The sequence below is a fragment of the Mastigoproctus giganteus genome, chromosome 10 (assembly GCF_048544385.1).
Source record: "Mastigoproctus giganteus isolate SK-2022 chromosome 10, ASM4854438v1, whole genome shotgun sequence".
In the NCBI taxonomy this organism is placed as follows: domain Eukaryota; kingdom Metazoa; phylum Arthropoda; class Arachnida; order Uropygi; family Thelyphonidae; genus Mastigoproctus; species Mastigoproctus giganteus.
Genome location: NC_143584.1, coordinates 90,872,315 through 90,899,318, shown reverse-complemented (window position 1 = coordinate 90,899,318; position 27,004 = coordinate 90,872,315). Strand labels below are relative to the sequence as shown.

Below are 27,004 nucleotides of genomic sequence, written 5' to 3'. Positions count from 1 at the left end.
TAACAAGAGCTGCAGTGCCTCAGTAGTGATTAAACGTGTACCATGGAAGAAAAGCAGATTTTTTTTTTGTTTTGTTTTTTCCGCAGGAATGGAATTCACCATGTATCGCCATATACATCGTCGATTTCAATAGTGTGCTGTATACGTATACACTGCACACTACCTTCAGAGGTAATAATAATCTAACATAATTTACATTATTATTAAACACTAATAACGGAAGCAGTGGATGTGATCTGCTGTACATATGATGATCGTCCGTAGACAACTGGCTGAACTGAAGCAAGAGACGACCAAAATGTTCTACGTCTCATAACGCTCAAAGAAGACATCTTAATTTTATTAAGATGTTTGTTTTGAGCGGAAATGCATCAGTTAATTCTCAAAACAAATAAGTATTAAATTTCCTTCTAAATTAAATTAAACTTAAGGAACACTTGAACTATGAAATAAATACAGTACATCAAATTAATTCTGTTAATAGGACTAGCGGCAAGGCAAGAAGGTACTTTTCTGCTATGAACCTAATCATCCCTTATCAAAACAAAAGTGAATAAATAAAGAAACATAAAAATAAGATTAAGAATAAAAAAGAAAAGAGAAAGACCAAAGCAACACACCCTCGGAGAAGTATAGTGTATAGTGTGTTCGTGTCTAACTACACCAGGGGTCCCCCACCATCTCCGCGTTGCTTTCATTGTAGGTGTAACAGTTTACTGTAAACGCCCGAGATTTAAAAGTGTATGGATACTGTATGAGTGCAGTGTTGTGTATCGTTGTTCTTCTGGCCATTTAGCCGTTAAACCCCTGCTGGGGCCCAACGTTGTCCACACTATGCCTCGTGGAGGCAGACCAGGTACACCTGTATTTAGATATTTACTCTGGCAAGTCCTGCCACCTAATTTCCTGAGATTTCAGTGGTTAGGACCTAAAAAAAAAAAAATAAATAAATAAATAAAATAATTCTTGCTCGGTGGGGGTTAAGAAAATTGAGTAGAAAAGCCAAATGAGGTCAGTGTGAACGCAATTAAATTTTGCAACTTATGTGGGGTATACGTTAGCGAATTAGGTAGAGTGGGGGAGGAGACGGAAGGCTGGGGGGAAGACAGAAATATGGGGACGATAGAGAAGGCCCATGCCCCACCGGGCGAAGAGAGGAGCGGCGGGGAAAGGAGAGAAAATACCGTCTCCTCCCCTCCGCCGGGGGAGAGGGGAAAAGATAGGACCACGTGATTAATGGGGTGAGACGCTAAAAGATTAGAGACCAAGAAAGGGTGATGCGAAAATTTGAACATTTAGATTTTGTTGTGTGGGACATTCGCTATGAGGTTCAGTCAGAGTGGAGGGGAGGCTGAAGTCAGAAATATGGTGCCAAAAGGGAAGGCGGCCCCAGGAGATTAGTGGGGCATGCCCAAGCCCCACCAAGAGAAGAGAAGAAGAGGGGTGGCGGGGAGGTGACCCTCGGAGGAGTGAACACGACTCCTCGTCCAAAGAGAGACACGCCTACAAACACAGAGAACGAGAGTTACTAAAATAATATCAGAAAATTACCGCAAGAAGAAAGAAACAGAGCCTAAATACTGTAACTATCTTTTCACGGGACACTAGCACTTGTCAACTCCAAACACTGATCGCAATGACACTAAAACGGACTCAAACTAAATTCTCTTTTCCATAATAATTAATTTCAGGAAATTCTAATAAATAACTATACTAAAGAGAAATACAATTAGCAGCTCAAGAAAGTTATTCACTTCGATGCATCTACATGCACTTCTATAAATTCCGCTTTTTTCAGAGACGAAACTATAAATTCTGGGACCCCTTCCCCATACAGAATTTACAGTTTTTTTCGCTAAATAACCGAATTGCCCTATGCAATCTTTAACAACCCACATCAACCTTCAAGCCCCCCTCCCGATGCGGCGGAACTGGCGGTATGGTAGTTTCGCTACTGGGTCGAGTCCACGCGTACACGTGGTACTTCGCACCTCAGATTAAAAATAGAACTTTCCTGGTACATAGTCTCGCTATTGTGGAATAATAAGCAGATAACAGTAATGAGGACGAGGAGGAGAAGAAGAAGAAGAAGAAAGAAGAAAAATCGTCTGTGATGCAGAGCTAAAGATATATAATGATGATATTGTGTCTGTGTATATAGCGGTACTGTTCGTGAAAATCCTCGACAGGCGTGGAACACAGAGGTATATTATACGAGCGAGATTTGTTAAGAAGATTTAGTTTGCTATTTATTGCTATTTTCCATTTATTTGTCTGGCTACTTTTACAGTTCACAGACTCCTCGTAACAATTTGAGTATAATTAAGAGGGTTCAATTAAAACACTCTCCTGTGCGTAACAGTTCTCAGCAGGGAGAAGCAGAAACGAAGGCATATAGGCTTAAACCAGGGGTAGTCAACTTTTGTTCTATGGTCCAGTACTACATCTCATACCTTTTGGATTATTATTATTATTATTATTATTATTATTATTATTAAAATCCGTTTATTAAAAAATAGCAAGTATTTGCTTTCACCCCTTATACACAGCCGACCGGCTAGAAGGGTGTACAAAATGCAAGAATTGCAATTATATACAATATAAGAAGGGTGTACAAAAATCAAAAAATACAATTATTTACAGTATTTACAATATAAGAAGAGTGTACAAAAATGCACGAATACAATTATTTACAATATTTACACAAGTGCGTATATTTACAATATTGTTTACAAGTTCACTCATTGTCAAGATTATAGTTGAAGTAAGCAGTGCGCTTCTGAGATGCTCTTCACTCTGTACTGCTTACTTTCGGAGTATTTCACAGGGTCTATTGTCAATGAATTGAAGAGGTTCACTGCGTTGTTTGGGAAGAAGTTCTTCAGACAGCACAGGTTGGATAGTGTAGAATGCAGTGGTAGGTAGGGACTGTCATTACTGCGTCCAGCACGTGGAGTAGAGATAAGTCCTCGAAGACTGGGGGCGTCAATCACACCGGTAAGCATCTGAGAAAGAAGAAGAATATTCCTGGATGCAATGTGAACTCTCCAGGGAGTGATATTTAAGTTGGTATATAACACAGCCCTGGAGATGGTGAAAGCATTGCCCGTGACCCTGTTCATCCATCGCATTACCCAGTACTCGACTGCGAGGAATCTATAGGCCGCCGTAGCCTAGTGGTCAGGCGCGCGGGTGCATAAGTACACGTGCCTTGAGTGACCGGAGTTCAAGTCCGTGACTGCTGAATACGGTGCTGTTTCTTGTATTCTGTGTATCTTGTAACCTCCTCTGACCGTTTGGTCGTCCCGGAGTATAAACAGAAAATTTATTTATTTTATTTATGTACGACGTCGGGGCAGAAGACCAGATTGGTGATGCATACAATGCGATAGGTTGTAGGCACCGCTGAACGTATCCTCCGACTACATCTACGTTCAGTAACCCCGTCAGCTCTTGTCGAATTGCCCACATCGCCGAGAAAGTCTTAGTTTTCATGGTCGAGAAGTGGGTCTGAAAAGTGAGGCCCTCGTCCCAAGTCAAGCCGAGGTCGGTGTGAGACTTCACTTTCCTTATCTGCACTCCGTTGTGATAGGCTGTGATGTCATTTTTTATTCTCTTTTTTGTAAAGGTAAGTTGAGCTGACTTTGATGCATTTATTTCCAGACCTATTTGCAGTAGATATGCTACAAGGCTGTCGATCAGGACGGAGACTCGCTGATTGGTCAGGTGAGTTTGTTCAGCTTCTTTAGACGTTATGTATAATTTGAGGTCGTCTGCATACGATGAGAAATCAGTATACCTTGCGAGGAAGGGTTCAAGGGCAGCGGCGAACAGTACACAGGATAGAACACCTCCCTGTGGTACTCCTCTCGTTATACTGCACTCCTATTGGAAGGATTTATAGCTGATGATGAGTTGTCTTGGTTGCCATGCTGTTAAAGAAATATATATATATATATTTATATATATATTAAAACGAACTAATCAAAACAGGGCGAGTAAAAAGTCATAATACGTATTTAATGGGTCGGTAAATAAGTAATGCCTTTTTTTGGACATAAAATTATAATGACAAAGAGATATAAATTTGAAATTTATATCATTCATTAAACAATCTTTGGGAAGCATGTATACACGGCTGGCGCTAGAGTTTGTGGCGCCTGAGACAAAACCTTGTAATGGCGCCTAATTCATATCGTATCTTAACACACACACACACACACACACACATATATATATATATATATATATACAGGCTCCTCCTAAAATAGGCACTGCTAGATGCGCTACTGCATATATATATATATATATATATATGCAGTAGCGCATCTAGCAGCGCCTATTTTAGGAGTAGCCTGTAGTAAATACCTCAACCTGAGCACCCCTAGTACCGGCCCTAATTATATGGACAGGACAGTGTCATAAAATAAAAACTTTTATGCCATTGTCCTTTCCAACTCACTTAGGTACTGTGGTAAAAGGTTGGACTCTGCTGTTGAAGCCAGCCTGTCGCTGTCTTTTTCCATCTCCTCATCACTGAAAAAGTGTTTTCTACGAAGATAATAACTCTTCACATGTGCAAACAGAAAAAAAACAGAGAATGCCAAATCCAGGCTATTGTAAGATGAGGGGAAAAACTCTTCACCGTAGGTAAGCCTGCAATTCTCATTTGAGCCTTACAGGCAGAATTGTGCGCCTGGCATTATCGTGGAATAATATGATTTTATGTCCTGTTAGAGCCTTCCTTTTTTTGTTTTATAGTCCTATTAAGCTTATATAAATAAGGAAGGATACTGCTTGGCAATATCTTTCCTTATTTATAGTCTGGCAAATAAATTCTGATCATGCTAATCAGATTACGGACTCTGAAAACAAACTTCATCCTCTAAAAATGAATTCAAAGAAATGTAATAAGAATAAGACAAACTAGAAAAACGAAAAGGGATAAGAGGATGGCTTGTCTGGATTAGCATTAGACAACTCATCAGAGTATCATGTTCATATACAGAGTGTTTTCTAATGCTAATATATTTATCTGCAGGACAAATTCCAGAAAAATCCGTGATTCGGTACTACCTGAAAAGGTCTCAAGTAAGTTCATCGATGGGATTCGAACCCGCACCTTTCTGAAAGGACTGGAGAATGATAAATCCACTGTGCTACGGAGGCTGGAAAACTAATAAAGTGCTATATTTTTATGGACGTGGGAATGAAAATATAATAACTCATGAAAGTGGATATTAATAGTTAAAAATCTTTTTTTTTCCGAAGAAACACTAGTGTCACTGACAGTTTCAGAAACACTAGTTCTTGAAACAGAGATTTAAACTCATTAAATTGAGGGATCAATATGGAAAATTTCACTAACCCCAACACTCGGTAACAAACATCGTTATGTTTAATAATCAAGTATGTACATGACATCACTGATGCGTATGACGAACCGGAACTGCGTTACGGTGCGCTTTGGTCAATTCCGAGATCTGCTTAAATTAATTACATTGGCTATTTTACCTAGTTTCCGTTTGTTTCTTCCCAATCGAACCTCTAACAACTGTGCTAAAATGATAACCGAATTGGCGTTATAGCCTATCCTAAAATTTTAAAAGCTGATTCACTATCTACACTACTGAAATAGGTTAATAAGTCAAGACTGAATGGAACAGAAAAGTTGCTGTGAGCTTGTGAAATCATGGATTAATATTACTGTATATAGCTTATTTAGGAGATGGTTATAGGGAAGGAAAAAAAATAATAATAATAAAAGTGCTACGTATATTTTAACCCTGAGTTCCGTTTCTTTAAAAAGGACTGCACTGTTCATAATTCTATGGAGTTCAGAAATAACCAGCTTCTAAAATAAATATTTTATATTTCTGCAAAAATTTAACTGAACAGTTCGAAGTTTTCCGTATAGCACACGAACACCTACACATGGGTTACATATACTATGCTAAATGTTTCTTATAATACAGTACTGCTTGATGATTCCTAGCAGTCCCTAAAATGCTGGAACTTGGCCGCAAATATTCTGTCCTAAAATACTCTTCGGTCCGCCAATCTAACCTAGATTTTTTTTTTATTTTTATTTTTTTTTTTTTTTAAGTCTCTCTCTCTCTCTCAGGCAAAGTGTATGCTTAATCAACTGTTTGCAGACTTTACCCGGCCGTCAGCGGGCTGTCGAGGTTTTATTTGGCCCTCGTGTGCAGCTGTCCCAATTTGTCTTAAAGCAAGCACGTGCTCACCCGTCACTGCCACCAGCTCAATGCCGACGTTGTCAGTTTTTCCAACTATCTTCGTACATCGTCTGTGATTCTGTAATCATGGTTTTTATGCCAGTAAAAAGCGGGGTCTATTGTATAGTAGAGGTAAATAAGAAGCATTATTTTACATTCTTTACACGTCTTTCTTAACCTAGAAGGAATTACACTCTCTTTGGAAAGCTTCTTAGCACCATTAATTACTTCCTCAAAAATCTAAACTATTTCGAAGTGATTAAGATAGATGCGGCCACATCCAATACACATGAATGCACGCGCGCATATATATATATATAAGAAAGAGAGATAACGTGGGGCACAAACGGTTCATTATTATTGGGCTAGCTCAAGCTCCACAATATGGTAAAAGGAACAGCAGACGTGTTTTTTTTTCCCCAACAATAAATGATCATGCACATAAATAATAATAATAAAAGTTTTCCAAGCCGACAGATCCACTTTCAGTCAACTTAATTTAGGCTGGTCATTTTTTTTTTATTTATTTCTATTTTCAATGAAATCTCCCAATATTTAACGCTTTTCAACAAAAGATCCTTTACAACCAGCAGACAAATGACGCTGTGTTCAGAGTAGCAAAATAAACCATGGATTAACTGGCCCTATTTAAGTTTCAGAAGGCGGTGGTTGAGATTATATCAGAAGGTATATCATGAGTAGTTAGAACTCACTGTCCTAACTTAAATGAGTACTTCTTCGGCTGGTGAGTATCCTAACCAAATGTACTCAAGTTAGGATACTCAATGGTCCTATAAGAAGGGAGGAGAGACGATTTACATCAAACCGATACTCCCACCACCAAAATATATACAGCATTATTTCGGCACTTATTGGTATTTTTGAAAGTACGCAATGTGCTGCTTATCAGGCAGATTTTCGCTGATGATAACCGCTGCCAGGTATATGCAGTAAGAACGAAACGAGGCTAATAAGATTTAGGACCACTGAAAGTCTCACGCTAAGGACAATATGCTTTCAACTTACAATATTTATAATACGGGGCAAAAAGTCGTTCAAAGTACTAAATTACGAATATTAAAACTAAAAGTTGAATATGCTCTTAACATTAAATGTCAATAAGAATAATTAAGTTTCTAACCGATTAAAAAAAAATTATAAAAAAACTGAAATTTTATGGCACTCGCCTTGTTCCCAACCCTATGTTAATATGATTAAAAGTGATAACAAAATGAAAGTTGAATTAAAGTTCAATAAAATATTTTTAAAAAACATCCCCCAAAAATGAGATCTCAGTTCCAATCTCAAGTATGTACATTTTCACCGACAATATGTCAAGCCCGCTTATTTTTTCTGAGAGAATCCCAATTATTGGTTGCTCCAACCACTTTCCACCTCAGAAGTAATCACAGAGAGAACAGTTAGGACATTTCAATTGCCATAACTATTCTCTCTATGATTACTTTCGCTTCACAAGTGCTACTTTTGTATATGTCCGCTCTAATATTCCTTTTTAGAGAATTCCTAATTAGGATAAAGGACTGACTATGAGTATGGTCAGTCCCACTACAAGTGCTACTTTTGTATATGTCCGCTCTAATATTCCTTTTTAGAGAATTCCTAATTAGGATAAAGGACTGACTATGAGTATGGAATAAAGGTTAGTTTAAGAAAGGCTATAGTAATGAGTGTAAATAAGATGGGAGTAAAATTTTAAATATTAAAGTACAATAGGTAAAAAGTGAAATGGGACACTTCAAACTTCTTAGGCATTTCAGAATTTAAAAAAAAAAAAAAAAATGGAAGGTAGAAAAAGCAGTAATAAATACATTATACTGTGGTATCCTCCTCACATTATCTGAAAATTAAAAGAAAGATTATTAAAACGTTATAAAACTAGTGGTCTGTCTTTTTATTCACTGTAAATGTCAATCTTGAACAACTCCAAGAGAAGTGAAAACAAGAATAAATGCAAGTGATATTTTGTTTTGGAAAAAATTTTATAATAAAGTGGACTATGAAAGTGGCAAATAAAAATTAAGATAAAAAGTCGGAAAAGAGGTCATAGTTTTCTAAACGAAACTGCAAGGAGAAAGCATCTCATGAGATTCTTCGGGGGAAAAAATGCCAACCAGAGAAGTTGTTTCGATCGACAAAAAAAAAGTAACAAAAGACAGCCCTCAAGACCACCGTACCCAAATGGTCAGGTACGAGGGTGCATAAACACACGTGTTTTCAGTGACCATGATTCAAGCCGCATGACTGCTAAACACAGTTCTGTTTCTTGTATTTTATCTCTATCTTGTGAACTCTTTTGACCATCTGGTCGTCCTGGAATATCAAACAAAAAGTTCATTTTATTTTAATTAAAGCCTCTGATGAATTAAAAAATTGTGAAGTGGAGTGAAAAAATATTGTAATATTAACCAAAATGCCTAGGGCTAAAGTCAATGACATTCCATGGTGGTCACACTGTAAAACACTCTTTGTGCATAGTGTTAAGGGGTGTGGCGCCTCCAGTGATTTCCCACTTCTGCGCAGCAAGTACGCTGTGGTAACAAACAGTACTACTATGAATGCCAGGAAAAGTGTTTTGTGTTGCTTATGTAAGTGTTGTGTTGGTTCTGCTTTTGTGTCCTGGCATTTGGCCGTGGGGGCCACTAGTGGGATTCCACGTTATCACATACACCACTGGAAAGCAGCCAGAGTTGTCTGTCATTCGCTGGCTGGTCTTCGCCAGGGTCGCCTGAGCTTCGTGGATGGAGACAAAAGAAAAAGGGAATAGACTGTGGGCAAAGTACAGAATTTCCGTAAAAAAAGGGGGAGGTAAAGAGAGAAGTAAGGTGATGCAGACGAAGGCATTCCCCTTGGTCTGGCAGTGGAGCATGTGCAGCAAAGCCTATATGCCCACATGATCCACCAGGCGAAAGGAAGGAGGACCCCAAGAAGGAAGCTGCATGGTGGTCACCATAGGCGAATGGATGGTGTGTAATCACAATATCCTACCCAGACCTACATCTGGATTAGCAGTATTCCAGGGTTAGCTGTCCATATAGGTAATTTGTGCATCATGTCTGGTGAGGAGACAAAGGAATAGCAGAGGTGGAGTCTGGGTCAGTCAGTTGGTAATGGGTTCAGTCCAGTTAGAAAATAAGTCCAGAATAAATCAAATTCTGTAGGAAGATAAGTGCGGACTCATTCTACCAGATCTGATGTGCAGATCTGCTGCACATCAAATCTGGTAGAATGAGTCCGTCGATGACTGCAGGTGTGGTTGTTCCTGGTAGTAGCGTAACTGGAAAGGCTAGATAGGTGTCTCAGCTAGTCCGGAAGCACTGGCAGGTTGCGGTGGCAATTGTGGAAGTAGTGATCTTCTCCGGGTGAATAATTCCTGGGTAGGCGGGAAAAGGCTTGGTAGTAGCACTCCTCGTTGACGTATAAAAAATTCGTGTCCTTGTGGTTGGTCCTGAATTTGAATGAGTCGGCACCGAAGATCCTCATATGCTGGACAGAAGTACATGAGGTGCTCCGAGTGCTCAATGAATTCACACTACATTTGGGATCCTCAATAATGCCCATGGGTGCCAGTCTGCTGTTGACAGAGCGGTGAACTACATATCTCAGATGTTCTTGAGCAAAAATGTAGTATATAGCCCCGACGAAAAGCAGCAGGCGATGTTGGGTAGACTTTAGAAATATCTGAGATGAACTTGTGGGTGATTGGTCCTTTTATTGAGTTGTTCTATCTGGATTGCCAAGTTTGGGAAAGGAAGAATGCAAGATGTGTCTTCTCCCATTTGATATCAGCAGCTAGAACTGAGTAATCAAGAATGATGGCCGGGAGACCTCTAGAAAGGTGGTAGTGGTACTTTTTGGATGACCTCCAGATCTAGAGGGAGAGAACCAGCCAAGACCTGAGGGGGCAGGAGTACTCACAGGGCGGCATGCACAGTACTAACAAGGCGGATGGTTCTCTGAACTGAATTCAATTTCCTCATGTTCTTGTGGAGGGTGGTACAGTTGAACTACACCCCGGCACAATATGATGTTGTTATTGTTTGTTGAATTTATTGGGCAAGGGCTACTAAGCCCATAATGCGCATACTACAACCTTATTCGGTACAAGTTTGGGCACTATATGTGATTATGGACAAGAAAACAGCTTGTAAAAAAGAGCGAAGTACGACGCTTCAGGCCCCAATCTCTGAGTAACTCTGTCAACCAGAGCAGTATATTTCTTAATTTTGGTATGGAGTTATGATAAGCTTGGGATCAAAAATGATGTCAAAATACTTTAGTTCCGGGCAGGAATGCACTCTTAGTGATGATAATGAGTAAAAATATATACTGTGTGTGTGTGTGTGTGTGTGTGTGTGTATATATATATATATATACAGGGTGTTTCAGTTAAACGTTTCAGAACTTCTAAGAGGGGTAGGGTACATCCTGACAACTCGAAATCATATAGCAATGTGGGGTCGGAAATGCTTTCCTGAAGCGGTGTTGTACACAGAAGCACCATAAAGAAAAGAGACCGTAAGTGAGAAATCGTTTTAATAATACATGAAAAGAAGCAAAAGGTACATGGATTAAAGTAAGTGTTCGAAGTTTCTTCCACGGGCTACAATGCACGCCTCACATCTCCGACGCATGGACATCCGAACATTCTGGAATACTCCAGGCGAATTTCGAATTTCTTCGGCAGCTACTGCGATTCTTGCAACCAACTCCTCAGCATTGTCAACAGGGGTGTCATAAACTAGCGATTTCATATGACCCCAGAAATAAAAATCAAGACATGATAGGTCGGATGACCGAGCAGGCCAACGCACGGGACCACCACGTCCCGTGCGTTGGCCTGCGAGATCACCTCATCGGACCTTACCTGTTACCGTGTCGTCTAACCGGACCTATCTACTTGATCTTTCTGCAGAAAGTATTGCCACAACTTTTGAGAGATGAACAGATTTCTGCATCGACGCAACAGACAATGTGGTTCCAACACGATGGAGCCCCTGCCCATTATAGCGGAGATGTTCGTAACTACCTGGATGTCACATTTGGTCAACAGTGGATCGGACGTGGTGGTCCCGTGCGTTGGCCTGCTCGGTCACCCGACCTATCATGTCTTGATTTTTATTTCTGGGGTCATATGAAATCGCTAGTTTATGACACCCCTGTTGACAATGCTGAGGAGCTGGTTGCAAGAATCGCAGTAGCTGCGAAGAAATTCGAAATTCGCCTGGAGTATTCCAGAATGTTCGGATGTCCATGCGTCGGAGATGTGAGGCGTGCATTGTAGCCCGTGGAAGAAACTTCGAACACTTACTTTAATCCATGTACCTTTTGCTTCTTTTCATGTATTATTAAAACGATTTCTCACTTACGGTCTCTTTTCTTTATGGTGCTCCTGTGTACAACACCGCTTCAGGAAAGCATTTCCGACCCCACATTGCTATATGATTTCGAGTTGTCAGGATGTACCCTACCCCTCTTAGAAGTTCTGAAACGTTTAACTGAAACACCCTGTATATATACAATTAATTGTACATTTAGATATTTATTTATATATATATATATATATATATATATATATTTTTTTTTTACAAAAATATCTTTGCTAGTTCGAAACCCTTTTCTAGAGATTCTTAATCTCACCTTTCGCGGACGTTTTCAGGATACGGCAACTGCAAACAGCGTGGTCCTACCTTGTTAAATAAAATATGCCTACAGCGCTGATTAATTATAAGAAAATATTCGTGGCTGCATTAATAAGCAATAAGAACTTTTGTTGTTGTAGTAGGATTTTAGGAGCATCATCGACTAACGTCATATTGCTCAGTGTATATTGTCTGTAAATTGCGTGTGTTCTGAGGTCGATTTTGTTTTCTGGACGAAAACTGGAATTTCCGTGAGAAAAAACCGTGATAGCCTAGCCTGAGACTGACTAACTCAGCTACGTTGTGAAAAATGCCCATAAAAATTTCTCCCATCATCGACGGGACTTGAACTCAGGTCTTTTTCACCCGGTGTGAGGAGGACTGCGATCCTACCAACTGTGCTACATGCGAGGGAAAGACATTTTTGTACAATTTTTAATAAAATATATTTTAATTACGTTCTTATAAAACTGCCAGCTAGTATAAGAGCGCTACTGAAGGTGAAGTTAGTAGTTAAGCGATTGTACAGGTGCATTATTTAATGGATTAGAAAATAGAAGGGTTCGTTGTACTGCATAAAGGCAGTAAAAGATGTCTTGTTAATACTGTTGCATGTATGTGTGCAATGTAAACACGGACTCTTCTGCTATGGCTGTCATTTGCTGAATTACATGTGGTGCTTGGCACTTTGCCATCCCTGAAAAAGGAATAACAAAGCGAATAGCAGACAAATGTTTAATCGCATTGACTATAAAAGGAATGCAGTAGTCCTCGCATAGCAGTGCGTTCCAATTGATGTCGTTTGACATCGGCGTTTAATTTACGAGACAGATACTGTCGTCTCCGGATCGACTCGTGCCTCGATATCATTGTAACGATTCATGAGCAGGTCTCGTGAGTGATGAAATGGTGTGGTATCCTCCTCCATCGCGCAACACAGAGAGAGAGAGAGAGAGAGAGTCCATATAAAGACAAGAGATTAAGATGACAGAGGCCAAAATATACAACGAATACGGAATAGAAACTTTGAGAAAATAAGAAAACGAGAATCAAGAACAAATACACAGAAATAACAAAACTTGGAAAAATACCCAGGATAGCATAAAGATAATAAGGAAAGGGAAGAAAGAATCTAACATTTAAAACAAAGGGGGACACGATAAAGCAAAAGAAAACACCGTGATATAAAAGTATTAGTAATGGCCGCATGGTGCAAGAAAGCCTATGGCTTATGCTGCACTAGACAAAAAAAAAAAAAAAAAAAATCCGAACAAAACAATGATAAAAACAACAAAAAAAAAAATAATAATAATTAATAAAAAAAAAAAGGAAATTAAACCTATCATCTTATGCGCTTCCCTTACCCGAAAGTACTATCCAGATGACCCTTGATTTTCCCCAAACTGTCGGCCTCTACCACCCATGAAGGAAACTTATTCCAGTAATTTATAACTCGCTGGCTAAAATAAAACTTCCTGCAGTCCAATCTAAACATTTCCTCCGTAACTTGAATTTGTCCCCTAGTTCTAGTATCATTTATAATCTTGAAAATTTCGTCCTCATTCATTTTACTGATGCCTCTCAGAGCCTTAAACACCTCAATCAAATCTCCTCTAAGGTGTCTAGTTTCCAAACTCTGCAACCCACATATTCGAAGTCTTTCTTCATAAGGACGCCCTTTTGCCGATCTCACTAGGCGAGTTACCCGTCTTTGCACGCTTTCAAGAAGCTCGATGTGTTTCTTTAGGTGCGGTCCCAACTGTGTGTTTCCCAACTTGAGGTCCATGTATCTTATGACAGTTGTCCACGGATTTGATAATATGTTTTTTTTTTTCTTTTTTTTTTTTTTTCGAAAGGCAACAGTTCCATTAACAGGGAGAAACAGATACGCCTATAACAATCTAAAGTGTATTATATATCTCAGATGCTCTTTTATCGGCATGGTGCGCATGTAATAGGGACATCATTTCAGTCATTCACTAAAGAAGTGGTCCAGGAAGTACCACGAAACGTCCGAGAATAAACTGAAACTCTTTAAGAAATTAAAGACAGATTACACTATACGCAGGTCGGAGTGCTTATTTTCTACTAATTTCCATTCGTATACACATATGTTTAATATGAGTACATATCACTGTATTTAATAATATATTTCATGCATAGTTTAATATTTTTTGTGATCCACAGCCTATAACTCAAATATAAAAGTAGTCCGTATTTGAAAAAAGGTTGAGAAACATTTATATATAAACCACGTCACTAGTCTGTGACTGGAACCATGCCCATGGCAACTGTACTGGTAAACGAAAAATATCAATATTCCTTTATTTCAATCAACTAATGAAATAATTAGTTGATTGAAATAATAGCATTTAAAGGACAATCCGTTTGTAAAGAATTAGTTACCATCAGAAAATCTCCACGATTTTAAAAACACGAGAATTTTTCTTACTTTTAATCAAACATTTTACACTGCTTCATTTATTTTTCACAGCTGAAAACTTAAAATAAATTTGCTGTTTATACTCCAGATGGCCATATATGGGCAGAGGAGTTACATGATACAGAATTCAAGAATGTCACTTAGACTCTAATCACGGTCAACTCAGGCCTTACTTTATTATTAGAATTATTACAAAATAACTCTTATTCAAAGATTTTGTATATACGATTGAACACATCTGGAAACTGTTTTCAACCTACTGTGTCTACTGCAGAGTACTGTATATGATACAGGGAATTTGCTTTGCATGTTAGAACAAGTTACAATTCCTAATATTATGATAATGAGGATATAGCCATTAGAACCTCCCTCCAGATTGGTGGAGTGTGGCATTATTACAATCCCGGTTTACCTCTTGTATTTTTCCCCACTTTACAATACTCAAACATACAATGGGGACAAAAACACTGCATCACCTTCAAAAAAGTAACATTTGTAGTGAAACATATAAGATATTGATTACAGCATTTTGTTTGTCGCAAAGTAAAGGTATTGCGTCAGATAACGTTTCTATTGCATCAGACAGTAATTGCAAGGTATTGCATTTCTAGAAATACGCCGTTGGAAGGGTATACACGCTCATTTGTATCCTGTTTTGCGGAGGTGTAAGCGTGACTACATATGTTCAGTTCACGCCAAGAAAAAAAAGTGTAGCTGTTGCTCTGTCCCAGAAAGGGCTTTCTACGCGTGCTATCGCTGATAAAATAGGCTGTCAACAGTATCCCGGGTGCTGAAATTTAAGCTTGAAACCGGTAATGTGAAGAGAAGACCTGGATCAGGCCGTAAGAGAGTGACTACGCCTTCCCAAGATCGAAAAAAATCCAGTTTTAGATCAGGAGTACCCTGATCTAAAACTGGATTTTTTTAGATGCCTTCTGGTGTTGAAACAAGTGCACGAACTATCCAAAGATTGCTTTCGGAATGTGGTCTTCATGTCTATCGGCCCAAGAATAAGCCTTTGTTGACCCAATAAATGAGGAAGAAGCGACTTGCTGGGGCTAAAACGCATTTTTCATGGACAAAAGAGCAATGGAACACCGTCATCTTTCTGACGAATCGAAATTCAACCTGCATGGCTTGGATGGGAAGCAATATGTCAGAAGACGAAAATCGGAGGAATACCATCCTGACAGCATAACACCGACTGTAAAGTTCCCCGCCTGTCAGATGGTCTGGGGATGCATAACAAGCAAAGGGGTGGGCGAATTAAGTTTATTAACGGAACGGTGAATGCAGAAACCCACACTGATATCTTGGAGAAGTGCCTGAAACCCGTTATTAGGGATCACCACACAGACGTTCAAAACTGCATTTTTCAACAGGACTCAGCACCTTGCCACACAGAAATATTGGTAAATTTTATGCTATTTAGATTTAATGACGAGTTTGTCTTCTTGTCTCACAAGGCTTAAAACATACTTACACCAATGTTTTCCCTCGTTTTCCTCCCTTAAAGTGCAGTCATACCTCAGAAATGCTAGCATTACGGTGTTGGACTGGCCCGGCAACAGTGCAGATTTGAACCCTATTGAAAATTGCTGGTACGTAACGTTGTCTAAAATTTCTCAGAAGAAGCCAACAAGTAAGATTCAGCTGCAGGAGAGCACTGTAAGGGTGTGGTACCACGAACTTGGGCAACCATATATCCAGAAGTTCATTAACTCTATGCCAGATCGCTGCAAGGCTGTAATTGCAGCTCGAAGGGAACAACAAATATTGAGGACTTATTTTGATAATTTACAGAACATAATACTATTACGTTAACTTGTCATTTCAGTTTGTGCACGAAATTGCAATAAAATGTATGTTTGGTTGTCATGATTGCCATTTGCATGATTTCTCATATTTCCATTAATTATACAATTTTACCCTTTGAGAAGATATTTATGGCAATTGGGTATATTAGGTGGAGTCTTTTTATTGGATTTCATTCACAGAGATATACATATCATGTATATCCCATCTAACAAATGCATTTCAAATATTTCTGCAACCCACAATGCAGCACAAAACGTTATTTGCAAAATTCACAAGTGATGCAGTTTTTTGGTCCGCCACTGTATTGTCTTTTTTTTTTTTCCCTCTCTCTCTCTCTATTCCATCAGAACATTTTGAAGTTTGGTCGATAAACTTTTTCCATAATCGGTATGCAATTACGAAAATGTTTACAGTACTCCTGTCCTAGCTGAGTCAGTTGCGATCGCAATTGTCACAACCCACTGAGAACTAGAAACATTTTTACTCTAAGCTTCGGTTCGGTGCTTTCATAGAAACGCTTCCTACCAGAGCCATATATCTTCCATAGACGGCCATCGAACACCTAAGACAATTCATGCAGCAGAATTCAAGCTCGCGTCACTACCAAATACGGTGCTTTTTCTTGTATTCGCTGTCTCATAAACCCCCTCATTGTGTGTGGTCGTCGAGAAATATAATCAGAACATTTATTTATTATTATCTATTCAATCACTTGTATTAATTCATCTGGTGTAAATGTTATGCGATGTGAATGTCTTATGCAATGCTTTGCAGCATTGTGCAAGAAAGGATAGTAGCCAGAAGTACAGAAATTAATTTACTCTGACACCAACATAAAGCAAATACAACAGCAAGCAATTATGCATTAGTTAAAAAAAAAAAAAAAAAAAAAATATATATATATATACAGGATGTCTCAAAAATATTGCTACAAACGTTTAGGGGAGGTAGGTAACAGCTAAAGGAATGTGAATCGCATGGGAACCCATAACCGGAAACGTCACGGGAAAGTAGTAGCAGAGGCACAAGAAGCAGAAATGACACAAGACAGTAATTAGTGGCAAACATTTATTCGACATAATATTAACAATGGAGTACGAGATGGATGCATTTCATGATGTTACAACAGATGCTCGAAGATTCCACCATGAGACACGATGCATGCGTGACACCGACGCAGCATGGATTGGCGGACACGGTCGAACACACTTGGAGTTTCTTTGACAGTAGCAGCAGCGCAGACGAGTCTCGCCACGAGATCCATTTCCGTCTCCAAAGGCGATTCATACACGATACATTTCAGGCCCCCCACAGAAAGAAATCAAGGCTCGATAAATCAGGCGAGCTTCGGGGTAGGCAACGAGTCCACCACGGCCAATCCATCGACGCCCAAAACGCCTGTTCAAATGGTCAGGAACACATCTCCCATAATGTGCAGGCACCCCGTCATGTTGAAACCATATGTTGCGTCTCACATTTGCTGGAACAGCGTCAAGTAATCCTGGTAGAACTTGTTCAAGAAAGATCCGATATTTGGCGGAGTTCATGCGGGATGGTAACAGGTTTGGGCCGACTAAGCAGTCACCGACCATACCTGCCCACACATTTATTGCGACGCGATGTTGTGCCGCATGGGGGCGCACACCGTGTGGGTTGTCGTGAGCCCACACATGAGCATTGTGCTGATTGAATAAGCCTCATCCGTGACCAAAACATAGGCTGGAAAATTCAAATCTTGAACACTTTCTTGGAGAAACCGCTGCGCAAAAGCCACACATGCAGGATGATCTTGAGGGAGCAGTAACTGAACCCTTTGGAGATGAAAGGGGTGTAAGGAATCGTTGTGCCAGACACGCTGTACACTGCAACGAGACACTCCTAAGGCAGAGGCAACGGCACGTGTGCTGGTAGTAGGATTATTCTGGACGGCATTCAACACACTTTCTTCCATGGCGGGAGTTCGCGTCGAACGTGGTCTGCCTGCACTACTCCTGTTACCTCTAAATGACCCATAATCGCACAAATTTTGATGCACACGCACAAACAAACGGTGGTTTGGTACATGTCTGTCTGAGAAGTTCTCCATAAATTTGTTGAGCGGCTCGTCCATTGCCCTCTGCTAATCCATACACTAGGTGCATGTCTGCCAGCTCACAGTTCGTATATCGATGCATGCTCTTCGTGCGGCGACTACTGCTTGAATGAGTAAACCAGAAATTTTCCCTCCCGCAAACTGATGAACAGTGCCGCCTACCGACTTACGGTGCCGTTTCCGGTTATGGGTTCCTATGCGATTCACATTCCTTTAGATGTTACCTACCTCCGCTAAACGTTTGCACCAATATTTTTGAAACACCCTGTATATATATATATATATACATTATATATAACACCAATGAGCCAAAACATTATGACCACCTGCATAATACGATGTTGGTCCTCCACGTGCAGCTAAAAGAGCTCATATCTGGCGAGACACGAACGCTACAAGATTTCTAAATGTGTCTTGTGGTATATGGTACTAACACGTAACCAGCAGATCCTTTAACTCCTGTAAGGTGAGTGGTTAAAACGCCGTAGATCGGAGTTGCTGTTCCAACACAAACCACAGAAGCTCGATGGGATTGATGTCTGCGGAATTTGGAGGCCAGGACAATACCTGGAAATCTTCCTCATGTTCCGCGAGCCAGTCTCGAATAATCCGGGCAGTGCAGCATGGTGCATTACCCTGCTGAAAGACGGCACTGCCAGAGGGGAAGACCGTTGCCATGAAAGGGTGTACCTGGTCAGCAATGATGTTTAGGTAGATGGTAGACGCCAGAGTGTCCAGCACACGAATGACTGGACCCAGGGTATCCCAGCTGAACATCGCCCAAAGCACGACACCGCCACCACCGGCTTTGTTTCGTCCCACGGGGCATCCAGGCACCATCACTTCCCCAGGTAAACAACGCACACGTACCTGGCCATCCACGTGGTGCACCAGGAAACGTGATTCATCGGACCAGACGACCTTCTTCCAATCACTCAAGGTCCAGTTTTTCGATGCTCGCGTGCCCATTGTAGGCGCTGTCGCCGGTGAACCGTGGTTAGCAAGGGCACTTGGAGCGGTCTGCGGTTACCAGCCCCATTTTCAGCAGGGTTCAACGTACTGTGTGTTGTGACACATTCCTCTCGTCACCAGCATTCCAATTACCGGTGAGTTACGCCACGGTCGCCCTTCTATTGCCACATACCATCAGGGAGCGCCTTCGCTCACCTCGAGCATCGATGAGCCGTGGTTGTCCAACACCTCACCAGCGGTTCGTGGGTTTTCCCTCCTCGGACCACTTTCGGTAGATATTAACCACGACTGGCCGTGAGCATCCCACCAGCCATGCCGTTTCGGATATACTCTGACCTATTTATCTGCACATTACAATTTGGCTTTTGTCAAGCTCGCTTAAGTCCGATGCCTTTCCCATCTGAAGAACAAGAGTAACACTGATTAACGGAGCTCAGTATCAGGTATTTTTTATAGTGTCCTGACCCACGCACGTGCCGTAAGTTACTTGCAGTTGCTTCGATTTGCATAACGACTCGCTGGTCATAATGTTTTGGCTCATCAGTGTATATATGCACTCATTTTGTGTAAAATGTCCATGAACGTCACTAGCAACGGAAACAAAACGGTACAGAGGGAAATTGCGCTCCCGAATAACCCGAGCGCAAACTTTATATTCTTCATTCAAATACTGTTCACTTTCCTAAAACTAATCTTTTCTACACTCTGGACTATTAGTTTATAGGAGCAGGAGTGTCTATTTCTATCCTAATTTCTTAGCTAATCTCGCCTACCGTTAACTAAACTGCTATACCATTGCCTGTGACCACAACACGCAATATGTACATAAAATGATTATATACATGTAATACTGGTGTGCAAAATTTAAGGACCAATCAGGTTTTCATAGGAGTGGCGTGGATATGGGAAAAGCATAGCAAAGGAACCTCGCGAGGTACAGAAATGATGAAAGAAACAACACCAACACAAGAACGGAAACAAAATAGTACAGAGGGACTTGATTAAAAAATGGCAACATAGCACTGGCTGCCATGATACAGATGCATCACTGCTAAAGATGGAACAAAGGGAAGAGGTGGTCCTCAGTAGGAGATATGGCCGCCTCTAATGTTGATGCAAGCTTTGCACCGCCTGTCCATACTTAGAACAATGTTGTTGATAAGTTCTTGCGGTAACATCGTCCATTCCTCTGTCAGAGCCATTTTCTGGTGGGTGTGGACGTGCCGCTAGGCGTGTCCCCAGAGCGTCTCATATGTGTTCGATGGGATTTAAATCGGTGGAACGGACAAGCCAATCCATACGAACAATGTCCTCACTTTCCAAAAGCATAACAACAGCTGCAGTGCGATGGGGTGCGGTGTTGTCATCCATAAACACGAACTCCGGCCCAATGGCACATCGGAACAGACGCACATGGGGAAGGACTGTCTCAGTACAGTACAGTACCGCCTTCCAGTATTTGGAGTTGTGTACGTCCATCCAAGATAACGCCTCCCCAGATGACAACACCTCGACCGACATATCGATCCCTTTCAGTGATGTCTGCGGGGTGATACCGTGTGCCAACCTCTCGCCAGATTAGCTGACGTTCAGAATCGCTGTTGAGACTGAATTTACTCTCATCAGTAAAGAATACCTTAAGTAAAGATTTTGATTGTAACCTTTAGAAATAGTGTTGGTCCTTAAGTTTTGCACACCAGTATACTATCAAGCTCTGTCTTTGCAGCAAGTCGCAAGACAGGTTAGTAAATGTACCCAATCACAAAAACCACATACAGTATATATATAGAAAAATCTCATAAATAACATATTTTTATTTATTTATTTATTTAAATAAATTTTGTAACCTTCAATTATAAATTCATTTATCAAAATGAATTTTAAAAGCCAATCGTTCAGTTAGTTCTGAACACAATGGCGAAAAAGAATCATCAATGGGGCTCAAGCTGAATAGTCAAATATTCAACTCAAGCTGAATAGTTAATACCAATAACCTTGTTACCTTTGAAAAATTTCGTTAATTACTCAGTTCCTATTAAACTTTCCGGACTTTGAAGCCACTGTGTTTGTTTTTTTCCTAATCCGGAATGGCCACTAAGCTAAAGAAGTTCATAATTAATCGTGTTAATTATAGCAATGAATACAATTCTTAACCATATTTAGCATTCACGGGAGTTGAACCACAGTCCACTCAAACGTATGTGCTGCTGCTGAGCTCTCGAGCTGAGCTACGTCAGCCCTAAGGTTATCAGCCCTATCCCCTTTAATTGGGGGCGTTGTCACGTTTTGATTGTACGAAAAATGCAGATGTTACGTGCTGCGACAAAAATGGGATGCTCCATAATCCTAAAAAAATGTATATGGAGTATAGTATCAATTGGTATTTGAGTATAGTATCAATTATTATCGATCATTTATTTTGGTATTGCAGAACTGAGGTTTGGTATATCCCCCAACACTCCATCTCCTTCCATAAAATCAGAAAGCAAACTTACTATAATGAGATTATTTGAATATGAATAAGACTTTTTTTAATTACCCCCTATTACAGAACAATGGGATGCGAAGCAACCGTGATGACATTTGGTGATGTAATATTCATTATAGCAGGCACAAGACTAGTTTAATCAGCAATCAGCCCATGTCTGATGTTCCTGTGCCAAAAAACCAAAACACAAGTAATGTGAGGTTATGAAGCATTATGAGTCATGTTAGCATGAACAACCAGTGTCGTCTTCTTCTTCTTGTTTGCCTATTTTGCTGCGTGAAAACTCGAAATTCAGACATAAATAAACCGAGCTGACTAACTCGGCCAAGATGTAAAAAAAACTCATAAAAATTCCTCCTGTCGAGCCCCGCCCCAGGCTTTTTTTTTTTAAACGGTGTGAAAGGGTGGAAATCATAACATTGTGCTACCAGCGTGAGCGCGTCATGTCCGAAGGGAAATTCCGAGTATTTTGCGTAGCGCATTAATAAAGTTTCTGTCGAAAGGAAAACGTGGAATCAAAGTTTTTACCAGACTTAAAGCACTGTATGGGGATGAATGTTTACGATCACAAGTACATAAGTGGCACAAAGACTTTAATGAAGGTCGTGAAAATAAATAAATATGATCTATAAAATATTTAAGGGCAAAGGCCTCATGCTACGAGATAGAATGACTAACATGTAGGTTAGTGCAAAAGCTAACCTACATGTTAGTAGGTCAGCAGCTTTTGCACTAACCTACATAAATATGATCTTTATTGTAAGGTGTACAGGTATACGCAGTACCCTAACTTTACAAAACCCTTCACGGCACTAAGCCAGGGGTTAACTAATGGCAGAGATACCATCTCGCTGGAAATATAATACAGGGTAAGTACAACAGCTTTAATACGATTAAATTAAAAGAAAATTATGTATTAATAACATCAAGCAGATTATATTAACTTTAAAAAAAAGTAATAATGATAGATCAAATTAAAAAAATAACAATAATAAAATAAATTAAAATAACACATAGTTTCCTTCAGTTGGATTTTCCGTGAGACTCTTGTCGAGCCGGAACGATTTCAAATCAGTTGATGGTTGTGGAAACCATGTGCAGATCTAAGATGAAACGTCTATACTTTTTGTCATCTAAGACGTTACACATGTCGGCATCTAAGGATTGAGCTTCTGATAAGGGAGGAAGCGATCTTTAAAATGTAGCCTTGAAGGAAGAGCAAGAAGCTTGGGAGTGGAGCGGAGGGCTGGTTGGGAGATCCGCCAACACACGGTGTCCAAATGTTGGGCGCTGAGATTCTCCCAGCGATCATTTATATGGTGAAGATGAGTCTTCTTTCATGCATTAATGCTGAGCCGACCGGGCTAGCCAGGTGGGTAAAGTGCCTGCCTGGCAATCCAAAGGTCGCGGGTTCGAATCCCGCCTCGGGCTTGGATTAGAGTAAAATGCAAAAACTTTGGGAGGTGCATTATGGCCACAAAAGTCGATGCGCCAACAACTAACATAAAAATTAAAAAATGCTGAAAACCGTAGTTAAATTCAATGCTTTGGCCATTGGCATTGTGTACTGCTGTGGTGAGAGATGACACTTCCAGGTGGCCCACTTCAGGAGCCAATATTCTGCGGCGTTTAATGGTTCGATTGCAGCCGAGCCCCACAACTTTACTCCACACAGTACACCTTCGAAAACCATCGTCCTGATATACGTTTTTATCAGATTTGTATTCTGGATACGTAACAAGTGCTGTTTGTCAATCCACCGTTTCCTATTGAATTTAGCACAGAGCTCTACATGAAGAAAGAATTTTAGTTTTCGTTCAAAGATCACACCAAGATCTCTTTGCTTTTCGACGAGGGGGATCAAAACTCCGTCAATCCCCGGCTGAATTATGGTTGCCGTGGATTTGAGTGAGACCATGATGACGGATTTTTCAGGGTTAACTTGCAAGTGAAACCTCGTCAGGTACTGCTGTATCTCTGATAAAGTCTTGTTGGTGGTTACTGTAGCGTTTATTGTTTCATCAGCCGATTTTATTTTTGTTAAGATGTTATTGTTATTTGGTTTTTAGGAGCATTAGCAACGAAGGCCATATTGCTCCGGGGATATGCGGTGGTCATTCCCTGACCTTTCCGCATCCTCCGTATTTGATGGTCACGAGCTCGAACCCCGGTCAAATCAAGAAGCATGTGCTACGCACTGCTGCTCCTACCCACCTGGCTACGGAGGCGCCTATTTTTGTTAAGAAATGTGACAACTGGGCTCGATAATCGGAGACCGACAACGTGTGCGAATTCAAAGATGCAAATGAAGGAGAGGTCAACTAAGGTACAGCCATGCGGAGCGGAAGCCGATTAATGAGGATTACTATTTAAAATTGAAGGATAGGGTACAGCTGACAACACTGCCAAATCATAAAGATCAACAGTCCATATGAATTTGTTTCCACTAAGATAAGGCTAAGCCTTACAGCAATAGCAGCAATGAATATCATTAGGAGATCTCAAATGTGAGATGCTTCCCCCTCCAATCCAAATTTAGCATCTTCTAATTATAATTTATTCGGATTATTAAACGAGTTCTCTCTGGGGCGATAATTTCAGGAGCGTTAGATTTTTCTTAAATTAGTTGGTTTTGTTCTTTTTTTGTGATTAATAGAAGCAAAAAGTAAATTTAATAAAAAAGCGAATCGTAAAAGCCAGTTCATTCCTCCAAATTTGGGATAGCTTGACAAATTTTTCTATAAGACCCACATTTGAAATTTCAAGAAAATCCGTCGACTGACAGTGGACTTATTACATGTGGAAGGACACGGTGAAGACCAGTGGCATATCCAGGTATCATCGTAAAGGGAGGCATGGCGACCAGGTCCAAGTATCACCGTAAAGGGGGGGACATGGTGACCAAGTTTTTGAGTTTTTTTTTTTTTTTTTTTAGAACGCCTCCCCCGTTCTTTTTCTTTAATTTCAAATTTTTGGTTAAGGTGGCATATGCCCCCGCTGCCTACCCCTGAATATGCACGCCCCTGGTGAAGACAATAGTGTTATACGCATACATACGAACTCCCCTAAAAAACAGTAGATTTTGATCGAGTGGTCCTTCGGTAATTTCATTTGTTTTGTTTCCCAGAAGCCTACATTAGCCTTCCTGAAACAACCCATCACAAAAAAATTTGGACACCTGTAACTATGTAAAACAAGTTAGTTAATGTACATATTACATTTCAGGGGCGGTATATTTCTATTTCTTATATTGAATTTTTTTCTTTTTCTGTGATTAATTGAAGCGAAAAGTAAATAACTAATTATTTTGTCAGCGGGTGCAATTGGTGGATGTCAGCATGGAGATGACGAGCGAACATCAGACTGGTCGCATTCCAATTGGAATATCGAGCAGCAGGGCACATCGAACGCGACATCGATCTCCAGAAGAGATTTCAGATCATTATATGAAAAGCAGATACTGTTCGGAGAGTAATCTCATCATATTACAACCCTCTGTGGAGGTAAATATACGATGTTTCCTACAAAACATCAGGAGTGTCAAAAACAAACTAGATGGCCTACTTGATTTACTTTCCTGCGCAGAGTACGACTTCCTCATTCTAATTGAAATCTGGCTCAGAGATAAAATGGAAATTGCTGCCTTCACCTCAAATCTTGGCTATCACACGCTGGCTGCTAATAGAATTGGAAGATGAGGTGGCGGCGTAGCAATCTGTCAAAGGAGTTCACTCCCCTAATTAAGGCATCCACTTATCCAGGAGGTGACATAGAAGCAGTTCTTGGAATCTACCGAATTGCTGGTTTTTCGATCTCTGTGTGTGCCGTTTATTTCTCTCCCCCGGTTTCTGAGGACTGTGTCCTTAATCTGACAGCATGGCTGTCATCCACAATCGATCAACGTCAAAAGCTCATCATCCTTGGAGACTTTAACCTTCCACTGCCAGCCACAAAGAAGCTCCTAGATATACTGTCATTGAACATATCGGAAATGCGCATTCGTCTTATTCATGTTCCTCCCTCACATGGCGATACCACCCTATAGCGCATCTTCTCAAACTGTTCAGTAAAGGAAACCCTGATCATAACGGATAACTTCCTCCCGTCCGATCACTGTCAGATAGCACTGCAGGTACTTAAGGATGAACGTACGCACCACTGTCAGGAGAGTATACAGTCCAAAATATATCAACATTGGAAAAGTTACTACCCTTTTCCAACTTTACCCATGGAACATACTGGCTGGGCTTAACATCAACGAGGCTGCCTACTGGCTTTCGAGATGGATGGAATTCATTGCAAGGTCTGCAATGTCCAAAACATATCCTTAGTCCCCACTCAAAGCCATGGTGGAATGACCTCCTGACTAAAGCCTTTAGGGAAAAATAGGCAGCCCATGCCTCCTACAAGAAGTCGCCTTCACAAGACTCATATGCCAAATTTTCCAAAGCAAGGATGGATTTCCGGAAGAGTAAACAATCGGCTATTGACAATTTCATGAACGGCCGGCTATCCAGGGGAAAAACGTCTGGTCCACAAGTCATACTTGCACCCCCTCTGTCTTTAAATGTTCAGAAATGGTGTGAACATGTGCTGCGTTTTAAGCGAGATCACTGTGTCCAAAGCATATCCTTGGAACAAACGCTTAACGTTTCTTCACATACTAGTAATACAGAAATTTCCGAAGAACAGCTAATAAAAATAACAAATTCACTACCTGACAAGTCCACCACAGGAATTGACGCTATATCTTTTTTTAGTCTAAAAATTGCTTCTTATTTCATCAGCAGAGAACTCACTCACCTCTAAAACAAAATACTCAAATATGCACAGGTGCCTTCAAGCTGTTGTCGTAGAGTCGTGGCAGTTCCGAAGAAGCCTCATGTGAAAACACCGGCTGACTTCAGGCCAATATCAACTGCATCCCTTCCTGAAATGCCTCGAGAAGTGCCTCTATAATGTAGCACTCGCTATCTTTGTGCACAGGCCCGAATATACCCATTACGCCATGCCTAGTAGATCTACTGTAACCTGCCTACAGTCCTTATCACAGAAAATACTTCACGCCTGGAATGACAACGAAGATCTTCACACCATTTTTCTGGACATGAAATCTGCTTTCGACTCGGTCCAAATCACGCTTCTTGCCTTATTTGAAAGATCCTACGGAAAATCCGGAAATATGCTTGAGATCCTCAATAATCTGCTATCTAGGAGAATGCTTCACTTCACAGGCAATAATATTACAGTCTGTAAAAGCGTGGAGGTAGGGATCCCACAAGGTGGTTCTCTCTC

General features: G+C 40.5%; 1 protein-coding gene across 2 annotated transcripts in view; it reads left to right on the top strand.

Moving 5' to 3' along the window:
- sd (TEA domain transcription factor 1 homolog scalloped) overlaps positions 1-27,004 on the top strand; it is a 551,305-nt gene that overhangs the window by 58,049 nt on the left and 466,252 nt on the right. The gene's annotated exons all lie outside the window — the stretch shown is intronic.